The sequence below is a fragment of the Eptatretus burgeri genome, chromosome 9 (genome assembly GCF_056783735.1).
Source record: "Eptatretus burgeri isolate ZD-2024b chromosome 9, Ebu_testis_v1, whole genome shotgun sequence".
Classification (NCBI taxonomy): Eukaryota; Metazoa; Chordata; class Myxini; order Myxiniformes; family Myxinidae; genus Eptatretus; species Eptatretus burgeri.
In genome coordinates, this window is record NC_140969.1 from 3,241,600 (window position 1) to 3,264,273 (window position 22,674).

General features: G+C 43.9%; 1 long non-coding RNA gene across 2 annotated transcripts in view; it reads right to left on the bottom strand.

Annotated features, from left to right (window-relative positions):
* The window catches only part of LOC147019444 (uncharacterized), a 58,913-nt gene extending 42,019 nt beyond the window's left edge, over window positions 1-16,894 (bottom strand). For both annotated transcript variants that reach the window (XR_015061414.1, XR_015061415.1), the window contains exons 1-2: window positions 16,777-16,894; window positions 15,174-15,328 (exon numbers count right to left, since the gene is read on the bottom strand). This is a non-coding gene — a long non-coding RNA (uncharacterized LOC147019444). The remainder of the gene's footprint in view (window positions 1-15,173; window positions 15,329-16,776) is intronic.
* Between the last annotated feature and the right edge of the window lie 5,780 nt (window positions 16,895-22,674).

Consider the following 22,674-nt stretch of genomic DNA (forward strand, 5'->3'; position numbering starts at 1 on the left):
CAAACCCAAACGGTCCTTTTCTGGGCCACAAATCCACAATAAACATGTATGATACCGCTATGAATCCCTTGTCTTCCTTATTCTTGTAACAACAACAACAACAACAAAAAATCCTCTTTATAAATATTAAAAAATACGAAAGAAAAATAGAAACTTGGTATCCTGTGTCTCTCTGTCTCTCTCTGTCTCTCTCTGTCTCTCTCTGTCTCTCTCTGTCTCTCTCTGTCTCTCTCTGTCTCTCTCTGTCTCTCTCTGTCTCTCTCTCTCAGAATAAGACTGTAAGACGAAATTAAGCGGACTTGGGAGTAAGCATGTTAATACCTCCGTCGTCCTCTAAATAGGTATTTGTTTTCTTCTCAGAAACTACAAACACAATTTTGATGGAACTTGACCACAACCTTCATCACCCGTGATGTACCAACGTTTGTTCATGGCATTAACAAAGAATCTGTAGGTATTTACTTTTGTTCTATGTTAAATGTTCTGTGGGTTATCCATGCCTACCGGTGGTTCCCTGGTTTTCTTATCCAGCTGTTACCAGGTGAGCGCTCAGGGATGTTGGCCCTATGTTTTGTACCTCCGCCGTCGCAATGGCCGGCATCAAGGTATTATGTTTTTGGATTGTCCGTCCATCCGTGTATCCATGGTGTGTTTTCGTTACCGCGATAATTTAATGGCTGAAAGGATGCAAGTCAAACTTGGTACAAGTATGTATAACGATGCAAAGATTAACTGATTAGATTACGGGGTCAAGATGTCAAAGGTTAAAGGCCCGAAGTCCCGTTGGGTGAAAATTCTGGAACTGTGCGAGCTTGCGAATTGGTGATGGGATTTTGACCAAATTTGGTGTTGGTATATATTACGATGTAAAAATGAGCTGATTATATTTCGGCATCATGAGGTCAAAGGTCAGGGGTAATGTCAGGTAACAACAGGACCGTCTGTCCTGAAGCTCTCCTGGATCAGCAGCAACAGTCACTCAAACCCACGCAAACCCCCTTGAACCCCGAATCTCTTTTAATGCCGTGAACAAACTTTGGTACATCACGGGTGATGAAGGTTGTGGTTAAGTTTTATCAAAATTGTGTGTGTAGTTTTGGAGAAGAGGAAATGCCTAATTTTTTTTTTTCTGGGGGGAGGGGTTCAAAAAAACCCCCATAGACTTCTTCAATGAGTGCAGATTTTGGTGTGGTCAATACACCTTTGTTAAACATCAAATATAAAGCTTGTGGTCAAGTTTCATCAAAACCTTGTGTTTGGTTCAAGCGATGATGACTGACATGTTTACTGGCTCGATCGCGTAAGCTTACCTAACAAGTCCAGGTGAGCTAAAAATGAGAACTAATGAAGGGATTTAAATTTGACTTTGGGCAAGTATGTTTTTTGATGTAAATATTAACTGATTTGTTTTTTGGGTCAAGAGGTCAAAGGTTATGTCATGTAAAAATGTTTTCTAGGTAGAGATTTGTACTAATCTCAGGACACTTACCATGATTTACCCCCACATTTGTGGGGGTAGATGGAGGCATCTCGATGTAACTAAGTAGGGAACCTATGAACTTGATTATTGTGGTGGTGTTAATTTGCTAGGGTTTAAGAATAAGCTTCCCCAGGATGTAATCACTCCTCTGTCTGAAGGTGAAAGAGTTTAAGTTTTCAACCCTGTCTGTCTGTCTGTCTGTCTGTCTGTTTGCTTGCTTGTGTACAGGATATCTCAAAAAGTTGTTTACAGATCCGGATGATATTGTGTGTGACAAAGACAAACTGATTAGATTTTGGTGAAGATCCGGATCCGGATCCGGATCTGACTACGAGAATTTTTTTTAAAGTGATTCTTCACTATTGAGAGATAGAGCTAAACTAATATATAGCATGATATCTCAAGAAGTTGTGGACCGATTCGGACGAGACTTTGTGGACAGATTGGGTGTGTGACAAGGAAGAATTGATAAGATTTTGGTGAAGATCTGGATTTGGATACGAGAATTATTTAGTTTCTTAAGTGATTCTTCACCATTGAGAGATCGGGCCAAAAACGATACAATATGTGAGTGCATGCGACGAGGAGGACTGCACAATCTTCGAGTTTGGGTTGAGGCGATTTGGTTCGCTTGGTGAAGCAAGATGCTGGCCTTTGGCTCTTGGGTCGGTGAGGATGATCGACGCACGAAGCCATTACACTGGGACTTTGAGCCTAGGTGTGGAGTGCCGCTCGTGGATTGCCTGGCGTGCGTTTGGCCCGCTGCGAGAGAAGCGCCATTTTGTTGTGCGCGTCTGCACATGCGACTAGGAGCGCCTCGATTCCAAGTTCCACAATGACCAGCTCTGGGCCAAGCTAAGTACAAGAATACTCGAAAGGAAGGATTTTCTTTTTATTTTGTTTTCCCTTTGTCTGTATTTGAGTCTGTGTGAAGAGGTGCTTCGACTTTAGGATTAATTATTTTATTATTATCATCATTACCCTTTTGAATCATTGTCCTTTGTAAATATTTGTTTATTTTCATGAAATGTGTTCCTTTTACGAAGTTGCAACCGAGTATTTGTAGTGGGGTTCGAGTATAACCCCCACTTTGTGCTTTTCTGCTGCAGCGCCCCTGTGCTGTGCTCCTCCGTCCCTCTGCCATTGCACCCCCCCCCCCCACCACCCCACATCCCTCGCGTGCATGAATCCCCAAGTCTCGGTTGTAGGCCATTAAGGGGAAGCTTTGTCATCCGTCCAGGTAGGGGTTACACCACCTGGACACGACAATACACATGTACTGATTAGATATTGGGGTTGAATGGTCTTGAGGTTTTCGGTCAAAGCTAGAGTAACCAAAGACTTAATGTGGATGGAGCCATGTCGGTCCGAGTTGCAATGTAAAGACGTCAAATTAAGTCTCGTCTTCATCTTCCCTATCCAGTGGGAAGCAGATCTGTAGTACATGCCAAATCAAATGCACCTGATCATTGTTTACAGCTGTGATTAGTCTTCATGAATCTGTTGCTGTTCTTACAGGGTGAAGTCACCGCAGAGCCATGGCAAATTCTCAGGGTCATACCATGAATGAAAGAAATATTGCCCTTCGTCCCTTGGCTGGGGAAGTGTCCCTGCAAGATGCTCTTGACTGGTTTACCATTGGCAAACCAATAACCAAACGTCCAGGGCTGCCTCCTTTTGCTTTGCCTGACAACCCTCCTGTCCTACCGGAACAGTCCGATTCCAGCTTTTTCTCTCGGTACAAACAACTTACTTGGTTATCTTTTATTTAACATTGTGTAAGAACATGTATATAGTCATTACACATCGACAAGAAGACCAGGATGCTGGGCCAAGTTTGCAGAGCGATCATCAAGCGTGCATCCGTGCATATTTAATAAATCACCGTTTTCTTTAATTGTTACCTCCACCATCTGTGATGGATGTAAGTTATGTTTCCATCCCTGTCTTGTTTGTTTGTCTGTGAGCAGGATATCTCAGCGTTGTCGACTGATTCGGATGAAATTTAGCAGGCAAGTGCTAAGTTGGGTTTACGACGAGGACAAAGTGATTTGATTTTGGTGAAGATCCGGATACCTTAACTTTTTTAAAAGTGATTCTTCACTATTGAGGGATGGGGACAAAAAATGATATTGTTGCGAATTCGCGCCCGCCGGCGTGCGATCGGCCGCTCGATTCGAATGGCGGCCGCCTCGCCCACCGGAACGGACAATTCTGTCGTGACCCTCTCGGAACAACGCCGGGAGCCAGTCACGGGTGGGGGTTTAACCCCATCACGACCGTGCCAATTGCCCACCTGCGCAGGATGGGGTTGCTCGCCAAATTCAATCTACCTAAGTACCTGCGCGGATGGTCGACCGGGCGATCGTACCTCGCCGCAGGCCGACTCCGGACACGAACCGCTTAAGCGGTCCGTTCCGTGCTATCGGGATAACCGAGCGGTGTTATCATCGGCCTCGACGGTTCCGATTAATTATCGGGCGTATTAAGCCCACTATGAACCCTTTACGTGAAGCAGGATGGAGAGTCAATAAATAAAAGACGAAGCGAAACGGGAAAACAGTTCACACAATGCACATTTATTACGCGACACACGGAAAGCGCACATATACATCCAAACAGTCAGAATGCACCTATATCAGGAAAACAAAAGAAACAACGACGCAGAGGTACACACGGCAACACTTACACAGTTCTACTTTACAAGACACGGCGCCAACCCACATTTACTCAAAAGCAAAGGAAAGAAGCCACCCTCATAGACAAGGGGGCAGACGGGCCTGTAGGCCAATATGTGCGCGGGACCTGAAGGAGCGGCCAGGTCCGCGAGACCGGGTGGGTCCTACCCGCGTCCTCGTGGCGCGTTGGTGGACGAGCCGCAGACGTGGTCGCGTGGCTGTGCCCCGACTCCGTGCTCCTTCGCGGGTTTCGTTGGCACGACGTTTGGAGTGGGGTGGGAACGGGGCCACCTTGTCGCACTATCTCAGCGCGGGGGAAAAGGGGGAACTGTTGATGCTCTGGGAGGAGGGAGAATGGCTGGCTGGCTTGGGTCCCGCGACGAGCGATCTCCCGCCGCGACCTCGTCGCCGACTGCCGTCCTTCTTGCCTCGGACCCAAGCTCCTTGGCCTCTTGCCACAACTCTCCTCAGCCAACTGCAGAATCCAACTCGACGCCTTCGTCTCTCGACTCCACTCTCTGCCACCAAAACTGACTCTGCCACGATTCGCCTTGCGCTCGGCGTTTTATAGGCCGGCAGGAGAACCAATATGCAAATTTCCAGATCAGGATGAGCTCGGGGGCGGAGCCACGCTCGCCCATTGGACGGAGGAAAAGTGGGCGTGAACCTCCCCTGATCCTAGAATTTGCAGATTTTGATTTCACATGGACCCGCCTGGAGGCCTGGCCAAGCCGCTCCGCGCTTGCTGATTGGACGGATCAGAATTGGGCGTGTTGCATTCTTGATCCGAATTCTTCCTCGGAAAGGTCGCTATTTGCACTCGCGGCTCGGTGCGTATCGCTTGAACGAGCCCAAGACAGCCCGATGCTCAGTGTTCACAGGTGGTTTGGGAATGGCCGTAGAAGGAGAGAGGTGAGGGTGGTGGAGGGTTTTAGGTGGTGGTTTGATGGTTATGGCGGTTGATTCAAAATAAAGATAGAACAGAAAAACGCCTAACTCTAAGCGTCGCAGCCCGAATGAATCACATTTATTCCCTCTAAACAACGGGTTTGGGCTAACTACACATGTACTTAGAGTTATCTCACCTACGGGACCTGAATGGTGGTTTGCGAATTTCCACAGCCGTAACAATATATACAGCGACATCTCAAAATGTTTACGGATTATGACAAAATTATGTGAATGCGTTGGTTAAGTGATTAGAACAAGCTGATTCGATTTTAGTTCAGGTCTGGATCCAGATCTGCCCTGTCAGTGGGATACAAAACAAACTGTTCAGCCTGGCGGAGGTATGCCCTCCACCGAGTGCCGTTCTCGTTACCTCTGCCCACCGAAGGTGGAAGGAGGTTATGTTTTCACCCTTGTTTGTATGTCTGTCTCTGTTTGTTAGGAGGATATCTCATAAAGTTGTTCACGGATTCAGATGAAACTTAGTGGATCGGTTGAGTGTGTGACAAGGACGGATTTATTTGATTTTTCGTGTAAATCTGGATCCGGGCAGGGATCTGCGCTACACTGAGTTCCCTTCTAGGGACCTCTACCACCTAAGGTGGTAGGTGGTTATGTTTTCATGTCTCTGCCTCTGTCTGTTTGTGTGCAGGATATCTCTAAAACTTGGGGACGGATTCGGACGAAACGTGGTGGGCACGTTGGTGTGTGACAAGGAAGAATTGATTCAATTTTGGTGAAGATCAGTTAATTCTTTTGAACAGCCTGTGAAACACCAGAATGACAGTTTATAACCGGGTTGGGATTTGAACCCAGGCTGGACAGCTTTGAGCGAGTGTGCTTATCTCTTGGATATCCTGCCGTGTTGTGGCCATTCGTTGCTTTGTAACAACTGAAAACATTTTTTTTACTCTTTGTTGTCATCTAATTTATTTTGCCTTCCTAACTCTGGAGATGCTAAGCACTCCACTAAAGCAAGCACTCGAATGAAATGGTTGAAGAAACCTTCAAAAACGGAACGTTAGTTTTTTTATGCATCTTTATATTCCGAAGTGATGGGTCGTATCATTGAAGGAGATAGTAACAAAAGGAGAAATGTGGTGTAAAATCAAATTGCACGTTTCTGCGAGCGAACCACCGCCCGATGCACTGCCCGAGACACCGCTTTGCCAAACGCAGGTGAGTGGGCCCTGAGCCTTGTTTAAATCGATCGATATGTTCGGTGACAGTGCGAATATTGTAGATTGCTCGCCAAGTAGCTCAAGCACTCCAATGGAACGGTTGATAAGGAACGGCTGGCTTGGTTCGCGATTAGCAATTGCCGATCGTTCATAAAAACACCAATGCACATGGAAACGCCCAAGTGATCTCGAAATTGGACAAATTAACACTTTATTTATTTATTTTATATATATATATTGTTGCGAATTCGTGCCCGCCGGCGTGCGAGCGGCCACGTAACTCGAATCGCGGCACGTCGCCCACCGGACGGACAATTCCGTCGTGACCCTCTCGGACTAACGCCGGGAACTAGTCATGGGTGGGCCTTTCGGCCTCACCACGATCGTGCCAATCGGCCCCCCGCGTGGTATAGGGTTGTTCGCCAAATTCGACCTACCTAAGTACCCACACGGAGGGTAGACCGGGCGATCGCACCTTGCCGCAGGTCGACTTCGGACACGGGCCACTTTAAGCGACCCGTTCCGTACTATCGGGATAACCGAGCGGTGTTATCGTCAACCTCGACGGTTCCGATTAATTGTCGGGCGTATTTAGCCCACTATCAACCCTTTACGTGAAGCAAGATGGAGATTCAATTAAAGAAAAGACGAAGCGAAACGGGAAAAACAGTTCAACATAAGGCACATTTATTCCGCGGCAAACGGAAAGCACACATATACAATTACAACAATTATGCACCAAAAGCAAATGTAAAAGAAACACAACAATTATGCACCAAAAGCAATTGCAACAAAAGAAACACAATGCAGATCTACTACCGACTACGCGAGCACACGGCAACACTTACACAGTTTTACTTTACAGATGGCGCCGACAACACATATACTCAAAATCAAAAGAAAAGGGCCACCCTCAACGACAAGGTAGCAGACGGGCCTGGGGCCGAGACCGCGTGGAGCCTACCCGTCTTGTGATGAGCCGCAAAATGGCGGCGGTGCCCCGACTCCGCGCTCCTCCGCGGATTTCGTTGGCACTGCTTGGAATGGGGTGGGAACGGGGCCCCCTTTTCGCACTATCTCAGCGCGGGGGGAAACAGGAGGGGGGGTTGTTGATGCTCTGGGGAAAGAGGATAGCTGGCTTGCTTGGGTCCCGCGACGAGCGACTCCACTGCGCCCTCGACCGCGTTCCCGGCTTCCCCTCTCTGCAGCTCCCCGACAGACTCCGAACCCCGACAGACCGACTCTCCTCCAGACCAGTCTTGACTGCTGCTGCCACACTTCGCCGCCGCCACACCTCTCCAACTCGCCCGAGCCCGAAACAGAAACTCTTCTCCAACTCGAGCCCGAAACAGAAACTCTTACTCAATTCGCCCCGCGCTCGGCGCTTTATAGTGCAGCAGGAGAAACCATATGCAAATTTCCGGATCAGGATCGGCTTGGGGGCGGAGCCACGCTCACCCATTGGATGGAGGAAAAGTGGGCGTGAATCATTCCTGATCCTCGAATTTGCATATACCGACTCTACTCCGACGCGCCTGGAGGTGGGGCCAAATCGCCCTGCGCTTAATGCTTGGACGGATCAGAAGTGGGCGTGAATCATTCCTGATCCGACTTCTCCTCGGAAAGGCCGCTTTTTGCACCCGCGGCTCAGCTCGCGTCCCGCACGAGGCCAGGACAGCCTGACGCTCGGCGTTCACAAGTGGTGCGGGAATGGCCGCAGAAGGAGAAGAGGTGAAGGTGGTGGAGGGTTTATTGTGGTGGTTTATGGCCATGGCGACGCTTGGAATGGCGGTGATGCGATGGTTGCGAGAGCGAGTCGTGGCTGTTGGCGTTGTTGTTGTTGTGAAGCGGCGTTGCGGTTGGTGGTTGTTGTGTGATGGCGGTTAGATGTGGTTGGTTCAAAATAAAGATAGAACAGAAAAACGGCTATCTTAAAGGGTCGCAGCCCGAATGAATGACATTTATTCCCTCTAAACAACGGGTTTGGGCTAACTACACATGTACTTACAGAGATACCTCACCTACGGGACCTGAATGGTGGTTTGCGAATTTCCTCAACCACAACAATATATTTCTATATATCTTTTTTAAAGTAGTCAGAACTACTGCTGAAGTCAATAAAGAAGTTTAAAATTTTTAATTTGGCTGAGATTAAGAAATTATAGAGGTTATGGCATGTGCGGAAATGAAATGAAGCCACAAATGCTGGTGTCTCCGGGTGTTTATAAGCATTGCGATGCATGCAGGGATTCGTCGGTATGATGACCAGGCATTCGGTGATGATGAGTGAGGAAGGTGGAAAAAAATAAAAAAAGAACTTCACCATGAAGACATCATTGTGGCCTCTTCCAAGTCGAGGCATTGTTGAGCAGGCCAAAAAAATAACATGGCGAATTAAGACTGCAGTGAGGTGACTGAGGATAATGCCGCCTTTTAAAAAGGATAATTAAATGAGGCCGTTAATTATCTTCATAAGGGTCGTTTAAATCAACCCAAGTGCCCAGTTTTTACTCACCCATGCATGACCTTGGCGTTCCCTTCTTATGCATGCAAAGTTTAGGGCCGCTAGGTTTCCTGGTTTTGGAGTTGTGGAGGAGACGGATGGACGGACACACGCTGATATTTATGTGTATAGATTTTGCAGTCATCACGTTTTGTTGTGCTCCATGTTTATTAGCATGTGGGAACAGAGGAAAATAAATAAATAAATTCTGAGCTGCTTTGGTCTGATCGCAAATATTTTCTCCTCACCTTTCTTTTGGATAATAATATTATTCTTTTTCCTTGATCCATAATTTTGTCACCGTAGCCTTCCATTGAATGAAAATTAGTCAAACATTTGTCCTCATCGCTGTTATTTTTTTGCTTGATGCTTTTTATTTATTCCGGTGTTTTCAGCCGCAAACTGGAGGAGGGAACTGGTACTGAATATGTTGAAGCATTTCGGATGCAGGAAACTCTGGGACATCTCCGAGAATTATCACGCCGGAATTCGTCCTGCTCTTCCTCAGTGGATCCAGGTAACGTAGTGTTATGGTGTCGTGGCCAAAAATTGTCACCATTGCACTTTTTTCAATTAACTTGCAATTTTCTCTGAAAATAAGTTGAAATTGACAAAAGTATTTTGCCTCCACAATTCTTCATTTCACTGTTAATATTACAGAACCTTTGTTTTTGTTTCAGAACTTAATATACTCTTTAAAATCAGAAAATAAAAATAAATGGCATTGACAAAATTATTGGCACCCTCAACTTAATATTTGGTATCACAGACTTTGGACAAAATAACTGCAGTCAAGGGCTTCCTCTCGCCACAAAAGAACTTCTTACACCTCTCCACTGGCAGTTTGACCCACTATTCTTGTGCAAACTGCTCCAGTTCTCCAAGATTTGAAGGGTGCCTTCTCCCAACTGCTGTTTTCAGATCTCTCCACATATGTTCAATGGGATTTAGATCTGAAATCATTGCTGGCCACTTCAGAACAATCCAGTGTTTTGTCTCGAACCATTCCTGGGTGCTTTTTGAAGTGTGTTTGGGGTCATTGTCCTGCTGCAAGACCCATGACCTTCGACGGAGACCCAGCTTTCTGACACTGGGTTGAACGTTGTGCTCTCCTTGGTAATTTCCTGATTTCATGATGCCATGCACACATTCAAGGTACCCAGTGTCAGAGGCAGCACAGCAACCCCAAAACATCACTGAACCTCCTCCATGTTTGACTGTAGGGAAGTTGTTCTTTTCTTTGAAGGCTTCATTTTGTTTTCTCTAAACAGAGATGATGTGCTTTACCAAAAAGCTCTAATTTGGCTTATTCAGGTGTGTTTTGGCAAACTCCAGTCAGGCTTTCTTATGTCTGTCTCTCAGCAGTGGGGTCCTCCTGCGTCTCCTAACTTGGACCCCGTTTCATCGAGTTGGCGACGGATGGTGCGAGTTGAAACTGTCGTACCTTGTGTCTGAAGGTCAGCTTGAATGTGTTTGGCAGTTGATCAAGTTGCTTTCTCCACCATTTGAACAAATCTTCGATCAAGTTTTCTCTTGCGGCCACGTCCAGGGAGGTTGGCTACAGTGCCATGGGCCTTAAACTTCCTGATAGCATTGCGTTTGGTGGACACAGGAACATCAAGGTCTCTGGAGATGGACGTGTAGCCTTGAGATTGTCCATGCTTGGCTACAATCTTGTGTCTGACCTCCTCAGACAATTCTCTGGTTTTCTTTCATTTCTCCGTGCTCATTGTGGAACACACAGTGACACAAAACAGCAGAATGACTCCTTTTCTCTGTTCAAACTGGTTGAATGAGTGATTTTTAGGTCATCTCTACCGAGATGACCAAATAAAGCCAGGCCAAATGTCCGTCCGTTTGTCCGTCCGTCCGTCAACAATTTTTCTTTCTGATCTTGATGAAACTTAGTATGTGGGTAGAGGTCGATGAGTGTTGCACGATATAACTTTTGTCCAGGTTCGAGGTCACGTAAGTTATAAAAATCGCCATTTTCAAAACCTATCTACTCTGCCATTCTACAAGATATTCGGCAACTGTTTATTGATTATGATAGTAAAAAATATTGTCTTGTATCTAACGGGACAGATTTTTGAATTTCCGTCCTGTTTGGCCGCCACGTAACCCTGGAAGATGGTCAAAAATACCTCCCGGTGCAAAGAAAACTTTTTACTTCCGATCTTGATGAAATTTGGTATGTGGGTGGAGGTCGATGAGTGATACCCAACAACATATTTTTTCCCGGATTCGAGGTCAGGGTCAAGGTCACGAGGTCACGAAAGTTGTGAAAGTCACCATTTTCAAAACCTATCTTGTTTGTCATTTTAGGAGATATCTGGCAACGGTTCATCGATTATGATAGTAAAAAAACATTACAGAGATGACCGTCACCCCCACACGGGGGTAATTTTTTATATTGCAGGCACCTGCAACTCACCACAGGTGAGTTCAATTCCAAAGTAAAGGAGAATCACCTGCTTGTAATCTAATTATTTCTAACAACTTCTAAAAGATGCCAATAATATTCAGGGCCATTTTAGGATTTCTTTGCGGAGTAAGCTAAGATATAGCAATTTTGTTTTGTTCCACTGCAAACCAACGAAATACATGTGTGGATACCAAAATATGTTTTAATTTGAACAAATTTTTGGAAGAAATGGTGTGTCATTTCAAAAAAGTGCAAGGGTGTCAATATTTTTGGCGACGACGGTAAGTAATGCATGTTATGAAGAACTTCAGTGCTTTTTGGAGACGATCCTGTTTTAATGAGTTTCAACTCTCATAATGAAGTGAGAGGTGGAATTTTATTTATTTATTTTTTAAATGACATAAAAAATTGAAATCCATGAAGTCTATCCACAGAATTGAGTAAAACCCTATTGTAGCTGATTTGTTTTGCATTATGGTCAAACTAACTTCAGGTTGAACTGCATGAGGTCGAAATACAAAAGATTATGGGCAATGCCATGGCGGTGTTGCACTCACACGCCCTTAACGTGTTGAGGAGCGCCCTTCATTTCATTTATTTGTGTTTAATATCAGTAAAGTTAGCCTTAGATTCCACAAGATCTCGGAGTGACCCGTGATGCCATTGCCACAGGTTATCAACCCATATTGCAGAGCTATACTCCATTGAGCTCTGTCTGGGCAAAGGTGTTGTCGGCTGTGTTTAGTTGTGATTTTTTTTTTTTTTTTCAAGGGACGACTTGGTCTACAGCTGACCATGGAGTCCTGCCTTGCTATTTGGTCAGCCGAGGAGAGGTGGTTGATGGTGAAGCCTTGCCATTAAAGAGAAACCAAACCTCTTTCTGTGGCTGATTATGTAAATCAATATGTACGCTTGTTTGATGATGCCTCTTGAGCGACAGGATGACACTTATCTTCCCAGATTGAGACATGTTCCATACTTTACCCCAGATAGTGGTGCTTTTACTGTCAATTGCAGTAAATTGACTTCTTTTTTTTTTTTTATTCTTAAATCTCATTTTTAAATTTAAAGGGTTGTGGAGGACATTGGGCTTTTATCACATGCTGCTGAACGTGCTGAAATTTGTATCGTCAATGTATCATGTTTTGGAAGTTCATGAGATTTTGTATCGTATCCTGAAAAATACTGAGGACAAAGGATGCAAACAAAAAAAAGGTTATTGTAAATTGTGTTCTTGGCAGAGATGAGTGGCTCTTTCGATGAACTCGAGAGTGAGAGTGTGGAAGTAACTTCTACCTTCTCGGAATCGCAAGGAAACTTTCGGCAAGCTTGTGACATTTACAAGCTATATGACTTCAGCTACGAGTACAACCCTGAATTCCCGATCACATCCTACCGACAACAGGTCTGTCAGAAAATTCCGCTTCAGTTTTACATTGTACGTCTCCCCTGGAAGCGTGGGTATGGATTTCTTTTGGCCCAAAAGAGGGCAGTGTTATCGATATTACAGTTCTGGGACACCTCATATTTTCACGTCACTTTCTTACCGTACCTCTAGCCGCTACAGTAAAGTGATAAAATCATCACAAAGCAGATCCTGGACTACTTTCCTCAATATGCAGTACTTTCAGAAAGTATTCATACCCCTTGACCTTTTTTCACATTTTGTTGTGTTTCAGCCTGATTTCAAAATGGATAAAATTAAAATTCTTTGTCACTGATCTCCACAAAAATACCCCAAAATGACAAAGTGAAAACATGTTTTTGGAAAATTTTACAAATCAATTGATTAATGAAAATCTGAAATGTTTTGCGTCAATAAGTATTCGATCCCCGGAGTCGATACTTTGTAGAAGCGACTTTGGCAGTGATTACAGCTTCGAGTCTTCTTGGGTATGTCTGTATCAGCCTTGTACATCTGGATTTGGGGAGTTTCTCCCATTCTTCCTTGCAAATTTGCTCAAGCTCTGTCAAGTTGGATGGGGAGCATCAGTGAACTGCAATCTTCAAGTCCTTCCACAGATTCTCAATGGGATTCAAGTTTGGGCTTTGGCTGGGCCACTCAAGCACTTTCATGTTCTGGTTCTGAAGCCATTCCATGTTGCTTTGGCTGTATGCTTGGGGTCATTGTCCCGTTGGAACGTAAATCTTCATCGCTGTCTGAGGACTTCTGCACTCTGAAGCAGGTTCTCCTCAAGGATTTGCTGTATTTGGCGCTATTCATTGTTCCCTCTATCCTTGCAAGTCCCCCAGTCCCTGCCACTGAAAAGCATCCCCATAGCATGATGCTGCCACCACCATGCTTCATGGTAGGTATGCTGTTAGATGGGTGATGAGATGTGCTCGGTTTCCACCAGACGGAGCACTTTGCATTTAGGACAAAGAGTTCATTTTTCATCTCATCAGACCACAGAATGCCTCATCTACTCAGTCTTTCACGTGCCTTTTTCAAATTCCAGACATGCTGTCGTGTGCCCTTTTCTCAGGAGCGGCTTCTGTCTGGCCACTCTCCCATAAAGCCTAGATTTGTGAAGTGCTGCAGAGATTGTTCTCCTTCTGGCAGGTTCTCCCATCTCCGCCAAGAAACTCTATAGTTCTGTCAGAGTGGTAATTTGGTTCTTGGTCACCTCCCTGTGCAAAGTCCTTCTTTCCCAGTTGCTTAGTTTGGTTGGACAGCCAGCTCTAGGAAGAGTCTAGGTCATTCCATATTCTTTCCATTTCCAAATAATGGAGCTCACTGTGCTCTTGGGAACTTTCAACACTCCAGATCTCAGCCCGCCTCACAATTCTGTCTCTGAGTTCTCGGGAGAGTTCCTTCGATTTCATGGATGGGTTTTTGCTCTGACATGCACTATTAACTGTGGGACCTCATATCGAAAGGTGTGGTTTTTTTTTCTCTCTTCTAAATCATGTGCAATCACTTGAATTGAGCACAGGTGGACTCCAATCAAGTTGTCGAGACATATCGACGATGATCCAAGGAAATTGGATGCACCTGAACTCAATTTGGAGTGTCACAGCAAAGGGGTTGAATACTTATTGATGCCAAAATACTTATCAGATTTTAATTTTTAATTAATTTGTAAAAAAATCTTAAAACTTGTTTTCACTTTTTCATTATGGGGTATTTTGTGTAGATCCGTGACATTTAAATTTAAGCCATTGTAAATTCAGGCTGAAACAAAATGTGACGAGTCGAGGGAGTGAATACTTTCTGAAGGTGCTATGGCCTCCTCATCTACAACCCAGGAAGGCGGGGCTTCTCCCGTTGCTGTTGTTTCAGGGACGAGGTCCCCAGCTTACGGCTTGGCGTAGAATATAAAAACATGGGGGAAATCACAGAGGGTAATCACGTCCAGGGGAACTAATTTTTACTCCAAAAGCTAATTAACACCGCACCACCCCTCATGTGGTGACATGGAACACTTAAAAGCTGACAGATTTCCTGACTTATTTACATCGAGGTGCTTCTGCCTGTCCATGGACCATGCTGCACGAAACTCATATCTGTACTATTAAATCAGTTTATCTATCCCCGTAATCATAACGATATACATGCATACATACATAGATGCTTGGTACGACAAAACTTCAATATCGACATAAACACAGACATTTTGAAGGACATCACCATAAAACAGACTAAAAAGAAAATCACAAGGCTTTTTCGTTGTGCTCTCATCAGGTGAAATTCACATAAAATGAATGAGGTAAGGCAGAACAGTCGAATCGACACCGATCAACGAAGTTGATTCCGATTGGAACGTCCGATTGGTACCTGGTAATCACTGCCAGCAGTTCTAATTTTGTCTCTTATTAATAACGTGACACATCACATCTTGGGTAAAAGATGTGGCACGATGTGCCCCATCGTGTAAAAAATGAAAAATATTGCTTTGCCTTTGCAGATTCTCGATGTTATCAGATCAAATGTAGTAGTAATAGTGCAAGGCCTGACCGGAAGTGGGAAGTCCACGCAGATCCCACAGTACGTGTTGGACGACCACGCGGCACGAGGGGAGGCGTGCAATATTGTCGTCACCCAGCCTCGGCGCATTGCTGCTCGTAGCATCGCCTTCTGGGTCAGCCGTGAGAGGGGATGGCCACTGGGATCTGTAATCGGATACCAGGTAGGGTTTGTGTGCATTGGTTTTTATCAGTGTGCTCTTTTCCTCTATATTTCTTATAGTTTGCCAATATTAGGTGATCAAATTTCCTGTTCTAGGCTTTTTTCTTCTTCTTTTTTCTCTTTCTGTTGCCATCATGCTTCGTCTTCCTTGTCTCTCTGTGCATGCATTTATTTGCTCTGCATTTTACTTTTTCTTTGCCACTAATACCTTTTTTGCCGTACATGTTGTTATGATGTGATTTTGTGTGCTGCGAAATCCAATTACTGGCTCCATGCATTGAATTTATATCAACCCTGTTTGTTTTCCTCATGGCATTTGTATCAACGCTGCTGAAAACCTCTAATTTTTTTCTTCTTCACATAACCCCACATGATCATAGTGCACTACTACCTTTGAGTAGATTTATCTACATTGCTCTCTGCTCTGAAGTTTTTCACGCTGTCTGTCTCAAACGCTTGTGCTGGACTCAAGTGTCGGCTGAAATGCTTGTTCCGGTCTCACGTTTTTTTTCTTTCAAATAATTACTCGCTGTTGTGTTAAAATATCATGTACTTACTCCTCAAATTAGGTCATCTATTTCTTGATCACTGTTGGAAAAATTAAAAATATCTTTGATTTCAGGTTGGACTGGACAAGAAGACTTCGAATGACACGCGCATCACTTATATGACTACGGGAATCCTCTTGCGCAAGCTCGTCAGCACCAAGTCTTTCTCGACATTCACACACATCTTCATTGATGAGGTGTTTGAGCTTGTGCTGCACAATAGCAGTCTTGGAATAAAACCTGAACGACAAGTTTGATCCCAACTCGGGAGATGCAATGCATTTGTTATTTGCAGCTTTTGGATGAAGCGTCTGCTGCAACATGAAAAATTATTCATGCTTCACTTTCCCTCCCGACGTTGTGCACACCTTCTCTTCCGTCTCATTGCAGGTTCATGAGCGCGATGAAGAAACGGACTTTTTGCTGTTGCTTGTGAAAAAACTGTTTCGTATGAACTCCAACCTTGTTAAGGTAATTTTACCCACTCTGTAAGCTTTAAATGTCCATCGTGTGTGTGTGTGTGTGTGTGTGTGTGTGTGTGTGTGTGTGTATACGGTCATGTGCCGCTTAACGACGGATCTGCCAGCTCTGAAAAAAAAAAAAGAAAGAAAAAAAATGTAGCTGAAAAATTCCTATCTCCGAGTGATGTCGCCGACGTAGCGCTGCCAGTAGTATAAAAATAGCACGTACAATTATGTACACTGTACAGTACATAATACTTCATAATGATAATAAACGACAGTGTGGCCCTGTTATAATGCGATCGTTGAGGTCCATAAAATGTCATCGCGAAAAAAGCAGGGTCGTGCTAAATCGGGATTCAAGAAAATCGGCTTTCAAACTGAACCAATGTTTCCATGTTTACCTTCGAGCAAGTAAATTACCTTTGAATTGAAGAATTCCAAGAATAAATCGTTGTTACAGTCGAAATTAAAACACAAACTTCTTTTTGGTGAAGCTTTTCATGTTGGTTAAACAATCGCACTGTTCCGAAAATATATATCACAATTGACAGGTGCTCGTTTCTTCATTTATAAATTATAACATTGATGCATTGATTACGTATTTATAAAATCCAAACGCTATTTATTCATCTCTCTATAATTGATGCGAGAGGAGATTGTAAGCTGCTGCTAATAACACCGATGGCCGTCATGAACAGCACAAAGGTAAAACTAACGTGTCTTCCGTCTCTCTTGGATGTGTGTTACAATTGCCGACAGTATTCAGTACAGTAACATGCTGTACAGGTTTGTATCCGAGGAGCAATAGGCTACACCATAGAGCCTCGGTGTCGAGGATGTGTAAGTACGATGTTCAAAAACGAAAACGAAAAAAAAATAATGATTTCGCACAAAGACGACGTCTCTTAACGACGTGTTTCTCAGAACGTAACCCCGTCGTTCAGTGGCGCATGACTGTATATACACGTCATGCACCGCATTACGATGTTTCGGTCAATGATGGACTGCATATATGACGGTGGTCCAATATATATATATATATATATATATATATATATATATATATATATATATATATATATATATATATATATATATATATATATATATATATATATATATATATATATATATATATATATATATATATATATATATATATATATATATATATATATATATATATATATTAGTTAAAAGTGTGTCTGTGTGTGTGTTTCTCTGTGACCTATGCACACGAAACGTACTGGACTGATCCTCACCAAACTTCACATGCTGACGGAACATGGACCTGGGAGTGTCCCGATGTAAAACAATTGTACTTCTGACTTCAGCTTTCCGAATTATGACATCATCACCTGATTTCGTAACGTTAATTTTTCAAGTTCAGCCGGTTGACATGGGGCCAACGCCATTTGCTAGAGAATGAGAAATTAATACTACAGTCAATTGAAGACAATGACTTCCGACTTCCCGGTTTCCGAATTATAACTTATGCATTCGACACACTTGCAAAAATGACCGTATGTATATTATACCGTATAATGCAGCAATGCCAACCCTCCCGATTTCATCGGGAGGCTTCCGAAAATTCACCCAAACTCCCGCCCTTACGATCACTATCCTTATCCTCCCGAAATTTTGATATTTTTGCACTGTTCACTAATCAGAATGTACTAGTATGAGAATTGAATGAAAAGCATCGTCTGCTACGTATAGCATGTGGTAACTCCATAACGTTCGCTGCTACCAAATTGTACGTAAAAAAATGCAAATTCAAATGAGGAGCAGCGAAACATTGGGTCTGGATCTCGCTTAGGCGATCATGCACTGAGATTTAGTGCATGCGGTATGTGTGCAATACAGTGCATGCGGTATGTATGCACAGTGTATATGCATGCGATACGCTCACTGCATGCAGCTGGGCCCCGTACCAGCCCGGCGGTCGCGACCACCGTGCGGTGTTTAACAGCCGCTAGAGTTCTACGAGTCGCGCTGCAGCTGTGGAACATCGACTTCGAAGTTACCGATGCTTCAAGCCCTCGATGTTGATTACGAAATGGCAGAAAAGAACTACGAAGACCAAGAAATGGTCTCAGAAGTACAAGACCGAATACAGTCTCCAATACCCGTGTATTCGAAAGTCAAGAGGAATTCATCATGCGTATTGTACAGTATGCAGCGTTGATATTTCAGTTGAGCACGGAGGTCGCGATGATATTCGGAAGCACGTTGGAAGCAAACGGCACACAGACATTGCAAAGGAGAGATCTTCGAGCACGAGTACCGGTACACTTCTGAATTATTTCACCAAACAAGGGACAAGCGAGGAAGAGGATGTTACCCGAGCGGAACTTCTCTTTAGTGGATTTATTGTGGAACATAACTTGCCCATATCAGTCTCAGATCATGCTGGACCTCTATTTCAAAAGATGTTTTCAGATTCAAAAGTTGCTTCAAAGTATGGATGTTCAAGAATAAAAACTTGCAATATGTGCAAGATTTGCAATAACAAAAAAAAAAAAAAAAAAACAAGAACAAAAAGCAAGAAAAAAAAAAGAACAAAAAAAAAAGAACAAGAACAAAGAAGAAAAAAATAACACTGGTCAACAATTTTTTACTTTCTGAATGTTGTCTAGATTTCTACAAGTGAATTAGGGTATTCTGGCACTGCTGAATCAGGAAATGGCATCCGTTTCTCTCCATCAGGTCAGGTTTTTGTGCTAAGTTGATTTGAAAAAAAATCAGATCTTGTGACAAAATCAATTACATTTTTGTGGCATTATCAGCTGATTTTTGTCAACACATATCATCCTAAACATGTTTTTGAGAAAAAAAAATGTTTTGCCAACAACATTTATTGATTACATGATAGAAACATCGATTACTGTCATCTGAATGGTGGGCATTGATAAAGGTAAGTACAAGTAAATTGCATGTTGCGTCACCACTGTTCAAACTTCAGGGCTTGAACTTCCGTTTCTTCGAACTCCTGGAATGTTCAGCGGCAGGGAGGTCTCTCTTCAGATTCCAACAGTAGTCAGCCATCATGACTGCGTCCCAGCGACCCTGATACCTGGTCTCCATCTCCTTCATGTCCTGATGGAATCTCTCCCCCTGCTCGTCACTCATTGAACCCAGGTTCTCAGGAAACCGGTTCATATGTGAAAATAGGTAGTGCATCTTGATGCTCATGTTGCAGCCCAGGTTTCTGAAAGCAGTCAGCATGTTGTTGACAAGTTCTGCGTAGTTTCTGGCCTTATTGTTGCCAAGAAAGTTCTTCACTACCAAAACAAATGTCTTCCACGCTTCCAGTTCCACTTCGTTCATTGAGTTTTTGAACTCTGGATCTCTGATGAGCTGACGGATCTGAGAACCATCAAAGATGCCAGCTTTCAACTTCTCCATGGTCAATCCTGGAAAAGCCTGGCACAAGTAAGTGAAGCAGTCACCATCTTTGTCCAGAGCTATTGGTGAACTGCTTGATTAAGCCGAGCTTGATGTGCAGCGGTGGGAAGAGTATTCTGTCTCTGTCCACCAGAGGGTCGTTGATGACGTTCCTTTCTTTGCATGGCACCAATTCCTCCCGCACAGGCCAGTCCTTCTTCGTGTAATGCTGAGCACGGTCCCTACTATCCCACATGCACAGAAAACATGGGTACTTGGTGAAGCCAGACTGTTGTCCCAACAAAAAGTTCACCATCTTCAGGTCAACACAAATAAACCACTTATGCTGATCATAACCAATTTTCTCCAGCACGTACTTCACCGCTTCATACTTCTCCTTCAGTGTAGTCGAGTGAGCGATGGGTACAGAGGCAAACTGGTTGCCGTTGTGTAGCAGAACACATTTCAGTGATCGCTTGCTGCTGTCAATGAACAGTCTCCAATCTTTGGGTTCACACTGTGGCACTCCAAGCTTGAGCAGAAGCGCATGTCATAAATTGGCGCATGTAGGTATTGTACATTCTTCAGAGTTCGTTATTTCAAGAAATACAACTTTTTTGTATCACATTATTACAAAATCTGCCCCATTAACTTTAGTTTTGATCCACGAACTTTATGCTTTGCCTCACCAATTTTTGGAAGATTTTGAGGTTTTATGACTTCAAACTGATCCCTTTCGACATAATCACCTAGAACTATCGTACCTGAATACTTCTTGTCATTAAAATAATTATTTCCAATTAAAACAATTATTTGACATGACATTTTACCCCACCAACTTCTTCTAAAATGCTCCACACATGCGTACATGTGAACAAAAATGTAAAAAACGACATGTGGCCATATCTCAAAAACTTGACCTGATTGAACAAAACTAATGTGAGTTTTGGATTCAGCGCATCAGATTCGTCCTAAATCAGCTTAAAAAATGCAGACAACAAATTTGTTGTTGACCAGTGTAATTGGTGAGTTGTCAAATGTTACTGCTTCATCTATTGCCGATATTGCTAGACTAGCTCCATTTAGCCTAGCTACAGACGGTAGCAATGACAGTGGTGAGGCCCAGCTATATCCTGTCCTGATTTCGTACTATGACAACAGTGCTGGGATTGTGAAGCAAGGTTTGCTAAGTTTGCCTGCGTGCAAACAAGATTCCACTGGAGAAAACATTTTCAAACTGCTTGATCATGAGTTCAGTGACAGGAAAATTCCGTGGGGAAATTGTGTTTCCTTTTGTGCTGATAATAATGCCTCTGTCATGGTGGGCAAGCACAAAGGAGTCGCTGCTTATATCCACAAACAAAATCCAGAGTGCTACATCATGGGATGCCCTTGCCATATGATGCACAATACGGCCAAGAAGGCGGCTCAGGCCTTCCCCATTGAATTAGATGACTTTCTCATCGATATTTACTACTACTTGGACAAAAGTAGTAAACGCGTCAAAGGAGTGAAAGCACTGCAAGAACTCTGTGATGCCCTGACACACAAGATTCTTAAGCATGTCGCAACAAGGTGGCTGTCCCTTGGTCAGTGCCTAGACAGGCTGATTGAACAGTGGGAGCCACTTCGCCTCTTCTTCAAAGAAGAAGTACGAAGAAAAATGCAACCAACTGTAGCCAAGACTCTAACAACGAGCAAGAAGGACGGCACTGTATCTACTGCCAGTACTGGCACTGCAGGATCAAGCACTAGTGGAGCAGCATTCACCACTACCACTGCAGTATCTGCTGCGAAGAAGACAGCAGGGACAGCACCAAAACCAATGCTGAGAGCAGGTAGCATCACCCGGCCCTTCATCACGTTCATCTACAAAGCAGATCCCTTCAGAGTCGAGAAAGACTGTGATAGTCCCATCTACAGGCAAAGAAGGACCCAAGTTAAGTTCTGCTTTTGCCAAATCACTTGATAGAAGCTCAGCAAAACCTTCGAATCAGAGGTCTTCTTCCTTGGCTGCACCTACCTCAGCTCTCTCCTCAAACGTAAAATTGGATCTGGTACTACAAGTCTGACCTCTTCTGCTGGCAGTAAACGCAAGTGTGATCGCCCTGCGGCTAAGTGTACTACGAGTTCTACAACTAAAAGCGCATCTTCCTCAAACACTGTGCAGGAATCTAGAGAAAAACGTGTCAACAGGATGTTCTTGTCTCCACAAACAAAACTCTATTGTTTCTTCCTTCGATATGCTAACAAGCTTTTTTGAGAAGGGGAATCTTCTGCTCCAAAGAGACGAACCCTGTATTCATCTCCTGATCTTGGTCTTCTGGTCTTCTGGGAATTGAATGGTCTTCTGAAAGATATCTTCGTACGGTTTTGAAACCATCGGTGTCATCGGTTGCTCTGGTAAATGTACCCTTCTCTGACAGAAATCATCAGAAGAATGATGAGGACCTCATGATTGGGAACGATGCCAAACTGTATATAAGGGAACAAAGGAGTCTCAAGAAATCCACCTTCACTCTGAGTGAGTCAGACATCCAAGGTTTCTTCAGTGCAGTTCGCTCATATTATGTGAAAGCCTGCAATTACATCTTCAAAACCTGGCCGGTAGATGATGAATTAGCCAAGCATGCTCAGGTGCTGGATGTTAAGCTACACCAAGAAGTGGGGTTTGACTGTGTGGAGTTTTTCATCAAGAAATTCCCGTGTCTGTTCAGTGGCGGTGATAGTGACATAGACAGTCTTGAGAGTGAATTCGCTCACTACCAGGCAGACGCCTCCATAGCTACAATTGCTACTGAGACAGTGAGAGTGGATGAGCAGTGGCATCGGATTTCACAGCTCACAGATCCCTGCACTGGTGCCAAGAAGTATCCTAATTTGAGCAAAGTGATGAAGGGAATCTTGGTCATTCCTCATTCGAACGCATCA